Genomic DNA, 15,070 nt, shown 5'->3' with positions numbered 1-15,070 from the left:
AATTATAATTTCATAATTCTTTTAAACCCTTCTGATTAAATTTGTATAGCGATACCCAGTTTTTATAATGCAGTGTTAATTGTAAGCTTTTCACATCAAATTGAAAACATCAAACATCTCATTTGGAAACTAACCTTAACTCTTTTAAACTGTTAATTCAGTGTCTGTAACCCATAATGCTGTGTGTAGCACTATTTCTAATTGATAAAAAGGATTAAATGGAATTTTTCTAAAAAATTATAGTTACTGTTTTAGGATATTTACTACATTAGGCTATTTGGCAAAGGTGACCATTGAGGCAATACAGTATTGGATTTACTTATTTACTGTGAAGCATGCTTCCAAAGTACTTGTTTGTTAAACTATCATGGGCACTGCTTAAGTGATATCTGTGAGAGCACATACATTGCAATTTTTTCATTGTTCATTTCTCCCTTAGTACAGGATAAAATACTGTTGATCCAATGCAAGTGTGAAGTGTATGTATAGTATACTCCCCAAAGTTAGCAGTGGAAAGCACTCCTAAATCTTTAGCTTAAATTATTAAGCCGGCGCCGTGGCTCAATAGGCTAATCCTCCACCTTGCGGCGCCGGCACACCGGGTTCTAGTCCCGGTTGGGGCGCCGGATTCTGTCCCGGTTGCCCCTCTTCCAGGCCAGCTCTCTGCTATGGCCAGGGAGTGCAGTGGAGGATGGCCCAGGTGCTTGGGCCCTGCACCCCATGGGAGACCAGGAAAAGCACCTGGCTCCTGGCTCCTGCCAGGATCAGCGCGGTGCGCCGGCTGCAGCGGCGGCCATTGGAGGGTGAACCAGCGGCAAAGGAAGACCTTTCTCTCTCTGTCTCTCTCTCTCACTGTCCACTCTGCCTGTCAAAAAAAAAAAAAAAAAAAAAAAAAAAAGCTTAAATTATTAATTTTCATAATCTCGGTTTTCTCACTTGTGAATTAATAACACTAGCTTTCCTTATATGTAATTTCTAAGGCATAAAACCAATTGTGTGGCATGTTTAAAAATAAAAAAAAGCCTTTGAAATAATACATTTTTCTCTGTTAGTTTTTGTTTTAAGAAATAGGAATATGCAGAGATTTTCCCCTAGAATTCAGTCTATAGCCCTAAATGATACAGAGAGCAGATTCTTAATTGAATTTCATATTAAATTCATTTTCAGGCTCGAGTTGAGGTTATAGTTAGAGATTTAAAGTTATTTAGAAGTTTAAGTGAGTTTTTCTAATATTTTAAAACAAAGAATGTTCTGATTTATTATTCCTCCTCCCAACCATTCTATCTCAAGACTGATCAGACACTGTAACTATCTTAGGTCAACAAACAACAACCCTGAGTGCATTTCTGCAGCAAAGCAATCAATTTTAAATAATAGTACTATCCCCCCCCCCATCTCTATTATAATACATCAAGTGGAAAAAAGGGAAGAGAAGAAAATGAAAGAAAGTGGTTCTCAGTAATGCTTTATTTCGTTTTTCACTTCTATGCAAGGATTACTACTCTGGCAGATATCTTTTTTTTTCTCGTTTTTATTTTCTCCTTCCTAAAACTTGAAAAGATTGAACAGGGTTGTGAGGCTATTTTTTTTTAACCATTGTGGTTCCCTTACCTCCTAAATTCTGCTTTGCTATTTTTTTTTTGAATATCCACCATTAAAAATAACAGATTCTTGTTCCAAGGTGCTATTAAAAACATTTGTTAAAAGTTTACCATTATATATTCAGTAATGAAAGACCTTAAAAAGATGTTTTATAAAGTTGAAGAGTTAATTTCTCCCAGTGGACCCCATATTACTTGATACTAAAACTATTTAAAATTATTTACTATGAAGTTTTTAGATACTGATTACCTTTTTCAGTAGGTTCTGTTATAAGTTTATAAAAGATTTGATCTGCTTATTTCGTTTGATAAGGTCAAATTTATTCAGTTTTTTTTAAAAGATTTTTATTTTATTTTACTTGAAAGCCAGAGTTACACACAGAGAGGAGAGGCAGAGAGAGAGGGAGGGGGGGAGAGGGAGAGAAGCGGGGAGAGGGGGGAAAGAGAGAGAGGGAGGGAGAGGGGGGGAAAGAGGGAGGGAGGGGGAGGGGGGAGAGATGGAGAGGGAGAGAGAGAGGGGGGAGAGAGAGGGAGGGAGAAAGGGAGAGAGGGTGAGAGGGGGGGAGAGAGAGGGAGGGAGGGAGAGAGGGAGGCCATAGCAGAGAGCTGGATCAGAAGTGGAGCAACCAGGTCTCCATCCGGCACCCATATGGGATGCCGGCACTGCAAGTGGCAGCTTTACCTGCTAAGCTACAGCGCCGACCCCAAATTTATTCAGTTTTCTATAGGCCAATCAATCTCACTTTTTTGCTTGGATAGTAGCCTAACACCACCACAGCTATTTTTATGGCTAATGTTGATCACAATTTTGACTACTGAAGGAAGAACAAATCTGTTACCCACCACTGAATCACAGAATAATTTCTTAGACTTGTAAGAGAGCTCAGAGATCCTGCAGCTCATCTCTGTTGTTTTACAGAGAAATTAAAGTGGCATAATACTTTTCATGATACTGTATTTCCTCTGAGAAACTAACTCAAAAGCATTATGTTGCATACATTAACAATTACACTTTGAATGTCACAGATTATGTATGCTTTAAAAAATAATTCTGGGCAAAAATACACCTCATTTAGTTGATTGAAACATGAAGAGGGGCCAGCTCTGTGGTGCAGTAGGTTAATTCTCCACCTGTGGTGCTGGCATCCCATATATGCCCGTATATGCATCCCATATGAGCAACAGAGAGATCTTCCATCCCTGGTTAACTCTCCAAATGTCCACATTACTCAAGGCTGGGTCAGGCCAAAGCCAGGAGCCAGGTACACCATGCAGATCTCCCACATGGGTAGCAGGGATCCAGGTACTTCAGCAAACATCTGTTGCCTCTCAGGGGTGTATTTGCAGGAAGATGGATTGGAAATGGAGGCAGAACTTGGACCCAGGCACTGTGGTGCATCCCAAGCATCAACCTAACCTGTTCTACAACTTCTGTCCCACCTTTGTGTTTTTTTTTTTTTTTTTTTTTTTTTTTTTTTTTTTTTGACAGGCAGAGTGGACAGTGAGAGAGACAGAGAGAGAAAGGTCTTCCTTTGCCGTTGGTTCACCCTCCAATGGCCGCCGCTGCAGCCGGCGCACCGCGCTGATCCTGGCAGGAGCCAGGAGCCAGGTGCTTTTCCTGGTCTCCCATGGGGTGCAGGGCCCAAGCACCTGGGCCATCCTCCACTGCACTCCCTGGCCATAGCAGAGAGCTGGCCTGGAAGAGGGGCAACCGGGACAGAATCCGGCGCCCCAACCGGGACTAGAACCCGGTGTGCCGGCGCCGCAAGGTGGAGGATTAGCCTATTGAGCCACGGCGCCGGCCCCCACCTTTGTTTTTGACCAAAGAATAATTTGGTGAACTACTTTGTCGGGTAGCAGCTAACAGCAATTAATATTTAATGAAGCATTTGTGTGTAAAACACTGAACATGTAGTGTTTTATATAATTATTACAATATCAGGTTTATATTATAGAAAAATATGTACAGCAATATGTTTCAAATTTTAGAACATTACCAGATGATCCATGGTGGAAAAAAATTGGGGGAAAGTCTAAGTCAAAACAAGTCAAGCAGTCACTTTAAACATTCCTTCTGGTCTTTAATATTACTTGTAGGCATTATGAATCACAAAGATAGAATTATAGTATAGAATGTTTCCTGAAAATTTGGCCTTGAAATCTTCTTTTTAACATTTAATAACTTGTGGAACACATTGTTTTAGAGCAGTAGGTCTAAAGGTATATTCCCTGGATCAGCATCAGCATCAGTTGAGAGCTTTGCATTCGCAAATTCTTAGGATCCCAGATCTGCTAAATCAGAATCTGGGGAAGAGGCAATCTGTTTTTAACAAAGCTTCCCTTGAGAATCACTGTTCTGGATGTTTACAGGATTGGAATAGTTTTATGATGCCATTATAGTCAGCCAATTGGGATTTCAAATGCAATAGATAATTTAAAGGACAATAAAAATACCTTGAAATGCCTTTCTGTTATGAACAAGATTAAGTCTAGCCATGTCCCATGAGTCTTCCTAAAAATTCTATTGTACTAATATGGATATTGTAACCTATATTTATCACTTTAGCCTTCGTTCATATTTTTGCTGCTTTGGCATATAATTCCTCTGTATATTAATTGTGTAAACATCGGGAGACTGTATAGTTTTAGTTCTGATACTGTTAGCGATTGCATATAAAAATGCAGACAAGTCTTATAATTAATCAAAATCTGTCTCTTCATCTATAAAATGAGAATTCTTTTGTAGCCACAAAATTCAGCTTTACTGATTTTCCCAGTTCATTCTGCCATTCTTTTTCTTGCTCGCTAGCAATAAAATGTTTATATTAAATTTTTATTGTTTTAATTTAAGGTAGTACAATAAATAATTTAAAATATTCATTAATTCTGCAAGGCTTATAGCAAGCAGCATTTCAGTGTCCCACTCTTCTCCATCTATGATCTTGCTTCTTGTAGGTGAACATATTATTTTATATGTATTGTAGGTAATATGCTCAAATGAGATTTTGTTTTTAAAATTTGAGTGTTATCTTTAATCTTTCTACATGTAAGAGAACTCAAATTTATACATTAATTTGACAATTGTATAAATTTATAGCAGTGATACTTTGGTATATGTAAGCATTGTGGAATTAGTAAATCAGTCTGATGAGCTTATTCATCTCACCTACCATTTTTAAAACGCTTTTAAATTTATTTATTTTAAAGGCAGAGTTATGGAGAGAGTGAGAGACAGAGAGAGATGTTCCATCTGTTGGTTCACTTCCCAAAGGGCCACAATGACCAGGGCTGGGCCAGGCCAAAGTCTGGAACTCTATCCAGGTCTCCCATGTGGGTGCAGAGGCTAAGGACTCAGGCCATCTGCTGCTGCTTTCTCAGGTGCATTGGGGGATCTGGGTCAAAAGTGTAGCAGTCAGGACTGGAACCACTGTTCATATCAGATGCTGGTGGTGCAGATGGTGGCTTAACCCATTCCACCATAATGCAGACACAACCCATCATTATTTTTATCGTGAGATGTTTGAAACTTATTTTCATAGTGATTTTAAAATATACTGAGGCTCGCATTGTGTAGTGGTAAAACCGCCTCCTGCGATGCCAGCATCCTATATGGGCACCAGTTCGTTTCCTGGCTGCTCCTCTTCCCAACAGCTTCCTGCTAATGGCTTGGGAAAAGCAGTGAAAGATGACCCAAGTGTTTGGGACCCTGCCACTCCTGGAGACCCAGATGAAGCTCCTGGCTCCTGGCTTCAGCCTGGCCGAGCCCAGTCCATTGCAGCCATCTGGGCAGTGAACCAGCAGATGCAAGATCTCTCCTTATGCAACTATTTCAAATAAATAAATAAATCTTTTAAAAATTAAAATATATATTATTGGTTATAATCCCTCTGCCTCCTGTCTCTCTGAAACTTTGTAACATTTGATTAACAACTCTCATGGGGCCAGCGCTGTGACTCAGTGGAGTAAAGCCCTGGCCTGAGGCGCCAGTATCCCATATGGGCGCCAGTTATAATCCCAGCTGCTCCTCTTCTGATCCAGCTTTCTGCTATGTCCTTGGGCCCCTGCACCCACGTGGGAGACCCAGAAGAAGCTCCTAGCTCTTGGCTTTAGATTGGCACAGCTCCAGCCATTGTGGCCATCTGGGGAGTGAACCAGCAGATGGAATACCTCTCTCTGTCTCTACCTCTCTCTGAAACTCTGTCTTTCAAATAAATAAAATAAATGTTTTAAAAAAAACCCTCTCCCATTCTCTATTTCTCCATCTCCATCCCCACTCCTAGCCTCTGGTACCCTTTATTCTAACTATATATTTCTGTGAGTGAAACTTTTTAGAATTCACATATATGAGAATACTTAAAGTTTGTGGAAAATGGAGTTATTTGGGTACAAAATACTTTTGCATGTTTCGTGTGTTTTCAGGGTCATTTAAAAAAATTGTTGGCAATACTGTTATTCTGGAAGTTTACCTCTATATTTTCTACTAACAACTTTAAGTTTTTAATCCATTTTGATTGATTTTTGTATATGATGTGAGACAAAGATCCAATTTCATTCTTTAGTAAGTAGATGGCCAGTTTTCCTTTAAATGTATGGTGAATTTCTGGGCTTTTTTAAAAATATATTTATTTATTTGAATGGCAGAGTTAGAGAAACAAGAAGAGATCTTCCATCTGTTGGTTCACTCCCCAAATGGCTGCAATGGTCATGATTGGTCCAGGCCAAAGCTGGGAGACAAGAGTTTCTTCTGGGTCTCCCACATGGGTGTAGGGGCCCAAGTGCTTGGCCCATCTTCTGCTGTTTCCCAGGAGCATTAGCAGGGGGCATGATTGGAAGTGGAGCAGCTGAGTCTTGAACTGGCGCCCATATGGGATACTGACATTGCAGGTGGAGGCTTAACCCCCTATGCCACAATGCTGGCCTGAATTTCTAGGCTTTCTACCTGATTCTGTAGATGAATGTGTATGTTTTTATGCTACTACCATGGTATTTTTTTTTTTTTGACAGGCAGAATTAGACAGTGAGAGAAAGAGACAGAGAGAAAAGGTCTTCCTTCCATTGGTTCACCCCCGAAATGGCCGCCACGGCCGGCGTGCTGCACCAATCCGAAGCCAGGAGCCAGGTGCTTCCTCCTGGTCTCCCATGCGGGTGCAGGGCCCAAGCACTTGGGCCATCCTCCATTGCCTTCCCGGGCCACAACAGAGAGCTAGTCTGGAAGCGGAGCAACCGGGACAGAATCCGGCACCCTAACCCGGCTAGAACCCGGGGTACTGGCACCGCAGGTGGAGGATTGATGCTGCTAGCTTTGTTCTTTGTCTTCAAAGTTGTTTTGACTATTAAAGATAGTCCCATGTGAATTGTAAAAACTATTCCATTTCTGTGAAAAATATCATTGAAATTTTGAGAGGGATTACACTGAATCTGTATATTGATTTGCATAATATAGGCATTTTTACAATATTTTTCTGACTCATGAACAGGATATGCCTTTCCATTTATTTGTGTTTCCTTCAACTTATTTCATCAGTGTTTTATGGTTTTCAATATATAGGTCTTTTACTTCCTTTGGTTAAATTTATATGTAAGTATTTTATTTTTATTGTTATTGCTGTTATAAATGAGATTAGTTTCATAATTTCCTTTTTGAATAACTCCTCAATAGTATATGGAAACATTGCTTATTTTTGCATGTTGCTTTTGTATATCCTACAAGTTTTTTAAAAAAGATTTATTTATTTATTTGAAGGTCAGAGTTACACAGAGAGAGGCAGAGAGGGAGAGTAGATTTTCCATCTGCTGGTTCATTCCCCAATTAGCTGCAATGGCCAGAGCTGTGCCAATCAGAAGCCAGGAGCCAGGAGCTTCTTCCGGTTCTCCCACGTGGGTGCAGAGCCCAGGGGCTTGGGCCATCTTCTACTGCTTTCCCAGGCCATAGCAGAGAGCTGGATCAGAAGTAGAGCAGTGGGACTTGAACCCGAGCCCATATGGAATGCTGGCACTGCAGGCAGCGGCTTTACCCACTACGAACTGCACCGGCCCCTATCCTGCAAGTTTACTAAATTCACTTTTCACTTCCAATGGTTTTTTAGTTCAATCTTTAGGGTTTTCTTGTGTGTGTGTGTGTGTGTGTGTGTGAGCACGCGTGCGTGCAAAGATAGATGATCATGCTGTCTGCAAATAGAGAAATATCGCTTCTTTCTGTTCAGAAAGATTTTTTCTTTTGCCTAATTGCTGTGTCTGGGACTTAGTACTGCATTGAAAAGAAATCGTGAGAGTGTTTCTTTGTCTTCTCCTGATATTAAAGAAAAACTTTCAGCATTTCACTGTTAAGAACGATTTTAACTATGAGTATAGAATATATGTCCTTTATTGTGTCAAGGTGCTTTCTCTCTATACCATGTCTGTTGAGAGTTTTTAATCAAGAAAGATTTTTGCTAGATGTTTTTTCTGCATATATTGAAATGATCATATGATTTTTAAATATTATTTATTTGAAAGGCAGAGTGACAGGAGGAGCTAGAGTATGAGAATGCTATCACTTCCTTCTGTTGGTCTACTCCCCAAATGACCAGGGCAAAGCCAGAAACAGGAATTCCATCTTAGTCTCCCATGTGGGTAGCAGGACTCAAATACTTAGGACATCTTCTGCTGCTTTTCTCAGGCCGTAACCAGGAAGCTGGATCAAAAGTGGAACAGCCAGGATTTGAACTGGCACACATATGGAGTGCTGGCATCACAGGTAGTGGCTTTATCCACTAAGCCACAATGCTGGTCCCTGAACCAGCACTTTAATAAAAGAATGGTGGCATTGCTAGTGGTGCTTAATCAACTGCACCACAATACTGACCCTGATTATATAATTTTTATCCTTCATTTTCTTAATCACATTTATTGATTTGCAAATATTGAATAATCCTTGCATCACAATAATAAATCCTACTTGATCAAGATCCATGATTATTTTTTAAAAAGTATTATTTGTTTTTAAACTTTTATTTAATAAATATAAATTTCAAAAGTACAACTTTTGGATTATAGTGGCTTCCCCCCCATAGCCTCCCTCTCACCCACAAGCATCCATCTCCCACTTCCTCTCCCATCCAATTCTTCATCATGATTCATTTTTAATTATCTTTATATACAGAAGATCAACTTGGTATATATTAAGTAAAGATTTCAACAGTTTGTACCCACACAGATACATAAAGAATAAAGTACTGTTTGAAGACTAGTGTTACCATTAATTCACTTAATACAACACATTAAGGACAGAGATCCTACATGGGTAGCAAGTGCACAGTGATTCCGGTCATTGATTTCACAATTGACACTCTTGTTTATGACATCAGTAATCACCCGAGGCTCTTGTCATGAGCTACCAAGGCTATGGAAGCCTCTTGAGTTCACAAACTCCGATCTTATTTAGACAAGGCCATAGTCAAACCAGAAGTTCTCTCCTCCCTTCAGAGAAAGGTACCTCCTTCTTTGATGGCCTGTTCTTTCCACTGGGATCTCACTCACAGAGATCTTTCATTTAGATAATCATTCTTTTTTTCTTTCTATGCCTGCAAAACTCTCATGGACTTTTTAGCCGGATCCAAATGCCTTAGGGCTGATTCTGAGGCCAGAGTGCGGTTTAGGACATCTGCCATTTCTATGAGTCTGCTGTGTATCCCGCTTCCCATGTTGGATTGTTCTCTCCTTTTTAATTCTATCAGTATTAGCAGACACTAGTCTGGTTTATGTGATCCCTTTGACACTTAATGATAGGTCATTATGATCAATTTTGAACTAAAACTGATCACTTTGACTAGTAAGATGGCATTGGTACCTTGATAGGATTTATTTGGAATCCCCTGGCATGTTTCTAGCTCTACCATTAGGGTAAGTCCGAGTGAGTATGTGCCGAACTGTACATCTCCTCCCTCTCCTATTCTCATGCTTATATTTAATAGTGATCACTTTTCCGTTAAATTTAAACACCTAAAAATAGTTGTGTGTTTATTAAAGAGTTCAACCAATGGTATTAAGTAGAACAAAAAAATACTAAAAGAATAAAGTAGTAAGTTGTTCCTCAACTTTCAGGACAAGGGCTGATCAAGTCATTGTGTCTCATAGTGTCCGTTTCACTTCTACAAATTTCCTTTTAGGTGCTCGGTTAGTTGTCACATATCAGAGAGAATGTATGATATTTGTCCCATTGGGACTGGCTTAATTCACTCAGCATGATGTTTTCCAGATTCCTCCATTTTGTTGCAAATGACTGGATTTCATTTGTTTTTACTGCTGTATAGTATTCTATAGAGTACATATCCCATAATTTCTTTATCCAGTCTTCTGTTGATGGGCATTTAGGTTGATTCCAGGTCTTAGCTATTGCGAATTGAGCTGCAATAAACATTGAGTTGCAGACAGTTGTTTTATTTGCCAATTTAATTTCCTTTGGGTAAATTCGAAGGAGTGGGATGGCTGGGTCATGTTGTGGGGCTATATTCAGGTTCCTGAGTGTCGCTCCCCCTCTTCGTGGAGGAACGACACTAAACCCTGCCTAGGCTTCATATCCCAGTCACGGCACCATTATGTCGCTCCCTGTCTTCGTGGAGGAACGACACAGGACCCTGCGCTGTTCTTTCATCTGCTCGGCCCTCCCCGGGTTTGCTGCTGGTTCTTCCCGGGTTGGCTACCGACCCTTCCACCTCCGTGGAAGGGCGGTTCCCCCTGCCACATTCCCCACCTCCGCGGGGGAGCGGCGCACCGCCGGCCGGCTCTCTCGGGGGCTGCACAGGTGTTCCCCTTAGATGTTCCTGGTGCATGTTGTCTCTCTCCTCCTTTATAGTCCTCTTCCGCCAATCCCAACTCTGCTACCCACACGCCGAGTACGCTGCTCTCCTCCAATCAGAGCAGGTCCTGCTGCTTATTGGTTGAACTGGAGGCAGCTGTGTAGAAGCTGTTTCTCCCTTCTCAGCGCCATATTGTGGGAGAGCAGATGCATAGAATAAGTCTTAATTCCAGTAACTTAGTCTAGTCCGAGTTGCTCCCAGTTGCTCCCCACACTGAGGAGTCTCCAAACTGTCTTCCATGGTGGCTTTACCAGTTTGCATTCCTGCCACAGTGGATTAGTGTCCCTTTTTCCCCACATCCTCGCCAACATCTGTTGTTAGTTGATTTCTGTATGTGAGCCATTCTAACCAGGGTGAGGTGAAACCTCATTGTGGTTTTTATTTGCATTTTCCTGATGGATAGTGATCCTGAACATTTTTTCATGTGCCTGTCGGCCATTTGGATTTTGTCTTTTGAAAAATGTTTAGGTCCTTGGCCCATCTCTGAAGTGGGTTGTTTGTTGTTGTGGAGTTTGTTTTGTTATTGTGGAGTTTCTTGATCTCTTTGTAGATTCTGGTTATTAATCCTTTATCAATTACATAATTTGCAAATATTTTTCCCATTCTGTCGGTTGCCTCTTCCCTTTCCTGACTATTTATTTTGCAATACAGGAACTTTTCAATTTGATGTAATCACAATTGTTAATTCTGGCTTTGACTGCCTGTGCCTTTAGGGTCTTTTCCAGGAAATCTTTGCCTGTGCTTATATCTTGCAGGGTTTCTCTGATGTTCTCTAATGATTTGATGGTGTCGGGTAAGTAGGCTGTAAATGTTTGGATTGATTTCTGGTGTTTCTATTCTGTTCCATTGGTCTATCCATCTGTTTCTGTACCAATACCATGCTGTTTTGATTATAACTGCCCTGTAGTATGTCTTGAAATCTGGTATTGTGATGCCTCTGGCTTGGTTTTTGTTGTACAAGATTGCTTTAGCTATTCAAGCTCTCCGTCTCCTGTGCCTCCATATGAATTTCAGAATCGTTTTTTTCCAGATCTGAGAGGAATGTCTTTGGTATTTTGATTGGTATCACATTGAATCTATAAATTCCTTTTAGGAGAATGGACATTTTGATGATATTGATTTCTTCCAATCCATGAGCATGGAAGATTTTTCCATTTTTTTGGTATCTTCTTGTATTTCTTTATTTAAGGTTTTGTAATTCAGATCATAGAGATCTTTAATGTCCTTGGTTAAATTTATTCGAAGGTATTTGATTGTTTTTGTAGCTATTGTGAATGGGATTGATCTTAGAAGTTCTTTCTCAGCCGTGGCATTGCCTGTGTATGCAAAGGCTGTTGATTTTTGTGCATTGATTTTATATCCTGCTACTTTGCCAAACTCTTCTTTGATTTCCAGTAGTCTCTTAGTAGAATTTTTTTTTTGAAAGAAAGGCATTTCTTTTTTATTTATTTATTTATTTATTTATTTTTTGACAGGCAGAGTGGACAGTGAGAGAGAGAGAGACAGAGAGAAAGGTCTTCCTTTGCCGTTGGTTCACCCTCCAATGTCCGCCGCACTGCGCTGATCCGATGCCAGGAGCCAGGTGCTTTTCCTGGTCTCCCATGGGGTGCAGGGCCCAAGCACCTGGGCCATCCTCCACTGCACTCCCTGGCCACAGCAGAGAGCTGGCCTGGAAGAGGGGCAACTGGGACAGAATCCAGCGCCCCAACCGGGACTAGAACCCGGTGTGCCGGCGCCGCTAGGCAGAGGATTAGCCTAGTGAGCCGCGGCGCCGGCCTCTTAGTAGAATTCTTTGGATCCCTTAATAAAGAATCATATCATCTGCAAGATTATTTATTGGAAAGGCAGAATTACAGAGAGAGACAGGGAGAGAAAGCTCTTCTGTCTGCCAGTTACTTCTCAAATGGCCACAACAGCCGGAGCTGGGCTGGTCTAAAGCCAGGAGCTTCTTCTGGGTCTCCCACATAAGTGTAAGGGCCCAAGTACTTGGGCCATCCTATGCTGCTTTCCCAGGTACATTAGCAGGGAGCTGGATTGGCGTGTTTGATGTGCTTTTAACTTTGGAAAAAAAAAAAAACAGCTGGAACAGCTGGGACTTGAACCAGCATCCATATAGGATTGCAGACAGCATCTTTATGTGCTAAGCCACAAGGCAGGCCCCTGTGAATGATTCTTCTAATGTTTTGTTGAATTCTATGTGCTATGATTTTGTTGAGAATTTTTGCATCTGTATACATCAGAATACAGATGACCTGTAGTTTGTTTTTTTGTAGTGGTAGTGTCCTTGTCCAGCGTGTTATTAGGGTAATACTGGCCTCATAAAATGAGTTACAAAATATTCTCTCTTCTTCCATTTTCCTGAAAGAGTTTGAGAATTGGTATCAGTTCTTTGACTATTTGGTAGAATTCAGCAGTGAAGTTGTCAGATCGTGGACTTTCCTTTGATGGGAGAGTTTATTACTAATTTGATCTTAAACATTAGCTTAATAAGATTTTCTAATAATAGTTTAGTTTCAGTAGGTTATGTCTAAGAATTATCCATTTATTTTAAGTTATCCAATCCATACTCCCCCCAGTGGTAAATTTTTTTAGTTTTGGTAAAGTCCAGTTAATCGATTTTTTTTTTCTCATGCTATATCTAAGACCTTTTTATCTAACCCAAGATCTTGAACATTTTCTGTGTTTTCATCTAAAAACTTTGAGGTTTTATTTTACATTTATCCATTTATTTATTTATTTGAAAAGCAGAGTGAGGACATTTTACGGGTAGGGGAGATGAACAACCAGGACACATATCTGGTGGTTCACTCTCCAATGGCCACAACAGTCAGGGCTGAGCCACACCAAAACCAGGAGCCCTAAACTCAGTCTGGGTCTCCCTACATGGGTGGCAGGGTCCCAAGTATTTGGGTCATTTTCTGCCACCTTCCCAGGTACATTAGTAGGGAGCTTTATGAGGAAAAAGAACAGTTGGGACTGGAACTGGGACACTGATATGCGATGGCAGCTATCACAATCGGCTGTTTAATCCACTGCACCAGAGTGAGCCTCCTTTTTTACATTTAAATCTATGATATTTTTGGGTGTATTATAAGCTATGAGATATAGGTTGATGGTTCTATCGTAGAAGCTGTGAGGTATAGGTTGATTTTTTGCATATGGATTATCAGTTGTTTTGATAGCATTTGATGAAAGTACTGTATTTTTTCTGTTGAACTGCTCTTGTACCTTTGTCAAAAATTAGTTTACCATCTTATTGTGAGTCTCCTTTTGTGTGTTTACCTTGTGTGTTACTTTTTTTAAAAAAGATTTATTTATTTATTTGAAGTCACAGTTACACAGAGAGAAGGAGAGGCAGAGAAAGAGGTCTTCTATCCACTGGTTCACTACCCAGTTGGCTGCAACGGCCGGAGCTGTGCTGATCCGAAGCCAGGAGTCAGGAGCTTCTTCTGGGTCTCCCACATGGGTGCAGAGGCCCAAGGACTTTGGCCATCTTTTACTGCTTTCCCATGCCATAGCAGAGCTGGATGGGAAGTGGAACAGCCAGGTCTCTAACTGGTGTGTATATGGGATGCTGGCACTGCATGCAGCAGCTTAACCTGCTGGGGCACAGCGCCTACCCCTTGTGTTACTTTTTGTTTGTTTCTTTTTATCTTCCTGTCTCTGATTTTTCATCACTTTAGTTCCAGTTTTCTTCTGTTTTTTGATTCTCCTGATTTCCCTTCCTCTGTTGCCTTCTCAAAATCATGTTTGTAGATTGCATCAATTAAAATTTTATATACCTTATTTTATATACCGACGCTGTGTCATAGCGGATAAATCCGCCACCTGCAATGCTGGCATCCCATATGGATGTGGGTTTGAGTCCCAGCTGCTCCACTTCCTATCCAGCTCTCTGCTATGGCCTGGGAAAGCAGTAGAAGATGGCCCGAGTCCTTGGGCCCCTGCACCGGCGTGGGAGACCCGGAGAAAGCTCCTGGTTCCTGGCTTTGGATCAGCAAAACTCCAGCCATATCAGTCAATTGGGGAGTGAACCAGCGGATGGAAGACTTCTCTCTGCCTCTCCTTCTCTCTCTGTGTAACTCTGACTTGCAAATAAATAAATCTTTAAAAAAATTTATATACCTTGTTTTTAGTTTAAAAGGCAATAGATATGAAGAATTCAGGTTTTTCCTATAAGCAAAATATGTCAAATGTATTAACTTTTAAATTACAGCCCTTAATTACTTTTTTTTTTCAGTGAATTAGTGGCCTTAAAGAAATGAGGTAATCCTTGTTTTCCAAACAGTATGGTTCAGAACTTTTGCAAAAAAAATCACTTACCCAATATTATAGTTTCTTTAAAAAAAAGTAATTCCAGATTGTCATGCTAAGGGAAGTCAATATTTTATTCCTTTTTAAAACCATGCTTTTATTTAGTTATACTAGTAGTTGATGCTTTTTCTATAGGGAGTAATCAGGTTTACTACTGGAAGCACAAATATAAGAAAAACAATTTTAAAACCAGCTTACCGTGGCACTTCTCCAAAGCCAGCTTTTGACCTATTTAAATTATTTTAAAAAGTAGGAAAGGAATTGGATTTCGACTTTTAAATTAAAATAAGACACTTGATAGTGAAATCAAGCAATACA

At 40.5% G+C, this 15,070-nt stretch overlaps 1 protein-coding gene across 1 annotated transcript in view; it reads left to right on the top strand.

The window, feature by feature from the left end:
• ALG13 (ALG13 UDP-N-acetylglucosaminyltransferase subunit) overlaps positions 1 to 15,070 on the top strand; it is a 97,100-nt gene that overhangs the window by 13,399 nt on the left and 68,631 nt on the right.

Source organism: Oryctolagus cuniculus, chromosome X (assembly GCF_964237555.1).
Source record: "Oryctolagus cuniculus chromosome X, mOryCun1.1, whole genome shotgun sequence".
Lineage (NCBI taxonomy): Eukaryota > Metazoa > Chordata > Mammalia > Lagomorpha > Leporidae > Oryctolagus > Oryctolagus cuniculus.
This window is presented reverse-complemented; position numbering and strand designations above follow the sequence as displayed.